The 6,658-nt window shown below is 45.6% G+C and overlaps 1 protein-coding gene across 1 annotated transcript in view; it reads right to left on the reverse strand.

Moving 5' to 3' along the window:
• Window positions 1-3,466, reverse strand: part of LOC138581043 (sulfotransferase 1 family member D1-like) — a 193,292-nt gene extending 189,826 nt beyond the window's left edge. Inside the window, exon 1 of the mRNA XM_069652071.1 lies at window positions 3,318-3,466. The gene's annotated coding sequence lies outside the window, so the exon portion shown is untranslated. The remainder of the gene's footprint in view (window positions 1-3,317) is intronic.
• Between the last annotated feature and the right edge of the window lie 3,192 nt (window positions 3,467-6,658).

The raw sequence follows: 6,658 nt of genomic DNA on the forward strand, positions 1-6,658 counted from the left end.
ATCTGCCGAATCTGGACTACTGCGGCAATCATCCTCCAATCTATTCCCCAAGGAAATACTTTGGAACCTGATGAAACAACCATCTGACGTCCCATGATAGTAACCCTAGGCAGGCAGATATGGGCTAGAACTTGCCTCCTCCGACAAATGAAACACCCCTACACTCCCAATAATCCCATCCTGGTTGATGCCTGCAAAACCCAGACGGACCTCGCGACAGCCAGAAACTGGGAAAGAGCCGGAATTTACACAAGGGGCGACATGTTTGAAGAAGGCACATTCAGAGAACTAGAATCGCTACAAGCAAACGAAGGAATCACGAGTGGCCAATTTCTGTGGTACCATCGCCTCAAGACAACTGCCAAAAAGCAATGGACAATGTGGCCAGAGGAACCCGCTCCAGATCCCCTCCTCCAGGAAATGTACGACCTAGCTGATGGCTGGAAACCGGTGTCCCGCCTATGCAAAAAACTAATCGACAGACCGAACCCGAAAAGCACATCACTGAGACAAAAATGGGAAACCGAATTGGAAATCAAACTATCTGATAATGAATGGGAGCGAATACTACTATACCCCAAAGAGGTGTCAAGAAACACCAGATTCAAACAGATCCAAATAAACGTCTTATATAGAACGTACATGACCCCACTGAGAGTGGCTACCTTCAACAAACAGGCATCTCCAGAATGCCCCTGGTGCGGAAACGACAAAGCTGATATGATCCACATGTTCTGGACTTGTATCAAAACGGCGAAATTCTGGTCCATGGTGAAAAACACCCACACAAACGCTGGGCTAACCAGATACGAGTGGAACCCAAAAGAATGCTTATTAGGGGCTCATCCCAGACTGAGCAAATACAAGCACCTAGTCAAACTAATGGATTTAGCCTGCATTCTCACAAAGAGATCCATAGCAATGGCATGGAAGTCACCAGGGGGTCCGAGGCATGAACGATGGCTTAAAGACCTAGAAAGATGGACGGAAGCTGAGACAAGAGCTTGGCAAGAAGGAACCAACTCAGGCGGCGATAATGCTAACGACACCTTAGAATCATGGAAAGCTCTGCTGTGTGACATACAGTACGCCGCGGACCATAAACCCCCCTGAGAGCACACCCCGAACAGCAATTTGACTAAGAACCACCCGAGAGATGGAAACCCCTTGAACTCAACCCCTTCTGGCGTCGGAATCGCTGGACACCTGCCCCCTCCTCACTCACATTGACAAGAACAATATACTACACCATGAAGATTGTATTGGTTAACTGTTTGTTTGTTACGTTAATATCTGTTAACTATTAATGTATATGTATTTGCACAAATGCTAATAAAATACTTAAATGGAGTTCATGGATTTGGGTTGTGGAATGAATTTTTGTCTGTCTCCTTGTTATATTTGACTTCTGATACCCCTGAGGAAGGTCCCCATCCATGGAATTATGGACTGAAACATGTAGGGTTAGGTTGATGCGACCAGGGCGTTATATGTATATGTATGGTTTATGTGTTGAGGTCATTAAGTGTGGTCATTAGGGCCTTCTATATTTGAGAATTGTTCTTAGGATCTATATGTAATGTGTATGTCATTGTGATTGGGCTTGTTTTGAAATATTGATATATTTTTTTTTAAATTGACACTTAACATGAAACTAAATAGGATTTGTTATTGTACTTGAATTTTGTGTTTTGCATCTTCTGTCCTCCCTCCTCTGTCGAAAATACGTGTGCTCACCCGCATGTGGTTTAATTTCTACCTTTTGGGTGTATGATGTTATGAATTGCCCCCAGGCAGGGATTTTGCTGAGATTCCTCCCTCTCAGATTGTTGGGGCTGTGCTCGTGTGAAGTATATAGTGTTTAAGAGGAACCACAAAGAAATTGTTCAAGGTGGGGGGCAAAAGGCCCATTTTTAAGAACTGAAGGTGCTCAGAAGAAGTGACGTGTTTCCTTCTTGAAATACAGTTTACTGAGCACTCCAATTGTGACATGTCTTGAGATGGCTATAAGGCAAATCCATTTTCTACCTTGGCTGGCAGGCAGAGCATAAAATGGCACCTCACTGCTCCGAAGATGCTCTGGTTGGCGTGGCAATCAAATAAGGTGGGATTCTGGCTTTCGTCCAGCGAGGAAATATACAAAATCCCAGGTGCTCGCACAATCCTATAGGAACGATTCTTCACATGGGAAAGCGGGTTTCCTTGGCACATGAAAATAAGCCCCTGTTTGGTAGAGGTCTGTGAAGGGCAAGACAATAGTTTGCTGCTGCTTCAATGAACGAGAAGGACTATTAGGACCCACAGTGGAAAGAGGGAATTCATAGCTCTCACCTGACAGATAGAGTTTAACATTTTACATGGGATTAAGGTCTGCTCAGACATTTCCGACCTTGGTTACCGCCGGACCCGTAATTAGGCCTAGTGTCTCGGATCTGGGACACCCAAATACGTATAATTGTTTTTTTTTAAATAAAACGCCTAAAACGGGATCAGAATTCAAACCTGTGTTGCCTTGCTTTCAACACAAACCAGTTGCCCCTGAGCTACACTTCCTCACCAGATCAAGTGCAGGTTGTTGGTCAGCCGAGTACTGCCATGTCAAGCAAGGCACTGAGAACCAATTCCCTTGATCAAAATACGTGCACCCTAAGAAACCAAAAATCAGCTGGCCAGCACTATCAGACACCCAGTGTTATTACACATCAACTCCATCAGACAACCAACGATCAACCGTTGTAGAACGTCAAATCAAATGAAACTTTCAGATAAAGATCACCACACCCGACTAAGACCCAAAGAGCAATGAATACTATCACGCCCCTAAAAGACCATGGCTACCACCAGCCACCAAAGGAAATGACAGACAGCAACAGATGCTTAAAGATCAATGGATGCTATCAGACAGGCAGCTAGACACTCAAAATATACAGCCTCTATCTACCTCAGACACCCAGCCAATGACATGACATGATTGGTTATTTATAACGCGCTAAATACCCAGACCCGGGAGTCAAACCTGTGTTGCTCTGTGGCGTCTTACTTCCAAGGCGAGCATGTTGCCTCTGAGCTATCTTCCCAGGATGGCTAGACATGCTCAGACACCCAGAAACCAATGGAAACAGACAATTAAAGATGAATATATACTTATGTTAAAAATAAGGACGAGCAGATAGAGCAGCGACTTTCCAGTCAGGACATCTTCTGCCACTTGAAATGCTTGTTAAAATGACGACAAAGTCGGTGAGAAACGATTGAGGGACACAAATAAATCCATCGTTTGTCTTCTCCACAGCTTTGTGATATAAAGCAATACTTACTGGCTCTATTATTCCACAAAAGCTGGGAATGCGTGGGGGTTGTTATAGCTGTAAAACGACAGGTCTTTCTGGAACTTTCCCTCCAGCTGTAGCTCTCAATCCTCAGGGCTGCTCAGGGCTGGTGGGTCCTAGCTGGAAGAGCTGCGCGTCCAGGTTGGCGTTTTAACACACTGCTGGCTGGCACACCTGCCAAGGGAGTGTCTAGGTCGCAGCTATTCACACTGGCCCTGTTTCAGAGTTCACGCCCCCTAACTCAATAGCTGTGTCCACACTGTGATGGATTATTGCCAGTGTTCTGCCAACCGATCCCCAGTGTGATTTCTTCATCATAAAAGGCAGCACACCGAGCACTTTAGAGTGTACCTCAGTCAGAGGGAGGAGGTTGTTACGCACATATGTCTTCCGAGTGTAAAGGGTAGCAATGTGTCTCAAACCAAGGTCTGTGAAGTCAAGGCAATGGCAAGGCAACGTTTAGTGAGTGTTCCAGGAGGCTGTGACGTGACGCATTCTGTTAAAAAAGGGGCCTTCATATTCGACCATACGAAAAAGGCAGTACACGGTATTTTGAATTCATTTATTTAGTTATATTTATGTACAGTGAAGACCAATGCTCTTTGATGGCAAAAGAATGTACAATACATTAAATATCAGATTTGACAGGAATAAATACGCTAATTACAATGGTGTGTTTTAGAGTGATATTCTTACCAGGTTGTGGTAGGGAGAAAAAGCAACAGTCTCCGGTGGCAGTACATGGGTGAACTTACATAGATTAAGCACAATCAAAATTAGACATTTTTAAGAGCAGGTAGGTGGTACAGACAGCTATGTTGGGGATGTGACAGTGTTGTAAGAAGGGTTGGAGTGGGGACAGAGAAAGGGACAGAGACAGGTTAGTGGTGAGGGAAAAATGGTAGCTCAAAGGCAGATGAGAGGTACGTTAAGAGGATAACTCAGAGGCAAGGAGTTAGGCTTTACATTTGGCTTGCAACAAATCGATGTGGACAGTTTCTTAGACATCCGGGGGAAGAGAATTTCATGCAACTGGAGCAAGAAGAGGGAAAGAGCGGAAGCGAGTAAGGAAGGGCGAGGCGCCACAAAGGTAGTCGAGAATTACGAGTAGGCTCGTAGAGTTGGATAGAGGTGAATAGATATGGTGGTGCCTTCCCATGGATACACTTTTGAACGAGGAGAAGAAATGTAAATCTGTCCCTGTTTTGCATCATCAGTCATCCAGCCAGGTGACGGAACGAGGCAGTAGGTGTGAAGTGAGGGAGTTCAAAGCGAGAAGAGGTAGAAAAGCTGCTAATCTTGTAGAGAGGACAGAAAACATAGTTGGGGAGATCAAAGAGTAGTCCAGTTTGGAGAAGACAAGATCTAGTAACTCCATACACCTGGTAGGCCCAAAGAATAAACGGATGAAAGGCCTTGGCAGGTCTTTCCAGTCACATGCAGCACGAGTATGGAATAAACTCCCAAAAGACCGGCGTGCGGATAGTAATCATGTTACGTTTAGGACATTTTTGAAAACAGTACTATTTGAATGAACTCCTGACTTGATCTGCTCTATACTTGATCTCATCTTCTCTCCTCGTTCTGCACCCTGATGCTAATACAAATGCATAAATACATGGTTAAGAGGTGCTTGGTGGTGTTGAACTAAAGGAGGTGCCTGAATCGCCTAATTGAGGTTTCTAACTGAAGACGAGCAATGGAGGGTGTCAGGTGGGGACTGTATAGGCGGGGGAGGAGATGAGAGAGAGTATTTGGCAGGGAGGAAGAGCACCTCTGCTTTTGAGTTTTTACATGAAGGAGGGGGAAGCCACCCCAATATTTAATAACATAGAGACAGTTAAAAATGCTGAAAAGATCAGAGGAGAGTTCAGGAACAGAGAAAAAGATGTGCATGTCTCACCTGAAGAGTTGGTGCAAGAACGCAAAGGAGGAGATTAGTGCCTTAGTGCCCGCCAAAGAGCAGACGTATAGAGCTTTTCCCTGCCTCCATCTGCACCGTGCAGGTCGCTGAATCCTCCTTGCTCCCCCACTTCAACCTTCAAACCAGTGGAGCCTCCTGCATCAAAGAACAGCTCGAGGGCTGTGTGGCGATTTCCTACTGGGGAAGGGACTGTGCGTGCAAACCGCACTTGTTGCCTGCTTTTATTATAAATATCGTGAACAGCTGAAGGAGTCGTTTCGGTTGCGCACCTCAACCCCAGTTACATATTTTCGGATATTTCACTGGCCTTCTCGTGCGGGTCTGCATTGCCTCATTGTCCACTTTGCAAACGGCCACCATCATCCTCGGCACCAGAGTGCCTCTGAGGGTTGCCATGGAGCTTTTCAAACAACTCTCCTGATTGGCCCATCAGTGCTTTAACTAGACTCGGCAGGTGAAAAATCTGTCCCCCAGCACAAGGACCTGCAAAAATGCTGCTGCCTGGCCCTGTCCAGGCCTGGGAGAGCTCGGAGGGCCCTCCCCCCCATCTCCTCCCGCAGCATCCCACGCTCCACCACCTCACACCTCATGTATCATCCCCTAGCATGCAGCCGGCCTCTCTGAGAACTTGGGACTCTCCTGGAGCCTTGTACTCCCATTGCAGAACACTTGTGAGTTATGTTCTATTACCTGATGACTTATCACTAACTGGCCAATGTTGAATTGAGCTGTGCCATAAGCCACATTTCTGCTTTTTCGCCTATGCCTTCCATACCTCCTTTATTTTACTTAATTTGTGTGCTGTTTGGGAAATTTAGAACCTCGGTGTGTTTAACATCTGTATACCCCCCTACCCTCCCATTTTTGCATTGCATTTGTGTGCTGTTTGGGAAATTTCGAATCTCAGTGTGTTTAACAACTGTAAATTCGACTGCTTTGCACTGTGTAAATTCGATTTTAGCTGTGCCCAGTGTCTGCCTCGTGTTTCATCTTGCACTGTGTAAATTCGATCTTAGCTGTGCCCAGTGGCTGCCTCGTGTTTCATCTTGCACTGTGTAAATTCTATCTTAGCTGTGCCCAGTGGCTGCCTTGTGTTTCATCTTGCACTGTGTAAATTCGATTTTAGCTGTGCCCAGTGGCTGCCTTGTGTTTCATCTTGCACTGTGTAAATTCTATCTTAGCTGTGCCCAGTGGCTGCCTTGTGTTTCATCTTGCACTATGTAAATTCGATTTTAGCTGTGCCCAGTGGCTGCCTTGTGTTTCATCTTGCACTGTGTAAATTCGATCTTAGCTGTGCCCAGTGGCTGCCTTGTGTTTCATCTTGCACTGTGTAAATTCTATCTTAGCTGTGCCCAGTGGCTGCCTTGTGTTTCATCTTGCACTGTGTAAATTCGATTTTAGCTGT

Source organism: Ambystoma mexicanum, chromosome 3p (genome assembly GCF_040938575.1).
Source record: "Ambystoma mexicanum isolate Mex_15411 chromosome 3p, UKY_AmexF1_1, whole genome shotgun sequence".
NCBI classification, from domain to species: domain Eukaryota; kingdom Metazoa; phylum Chordata; class Amphibia; order Caudata; family Ambystomatidae; genus Ambystoma; species Ambystoma mexicanum.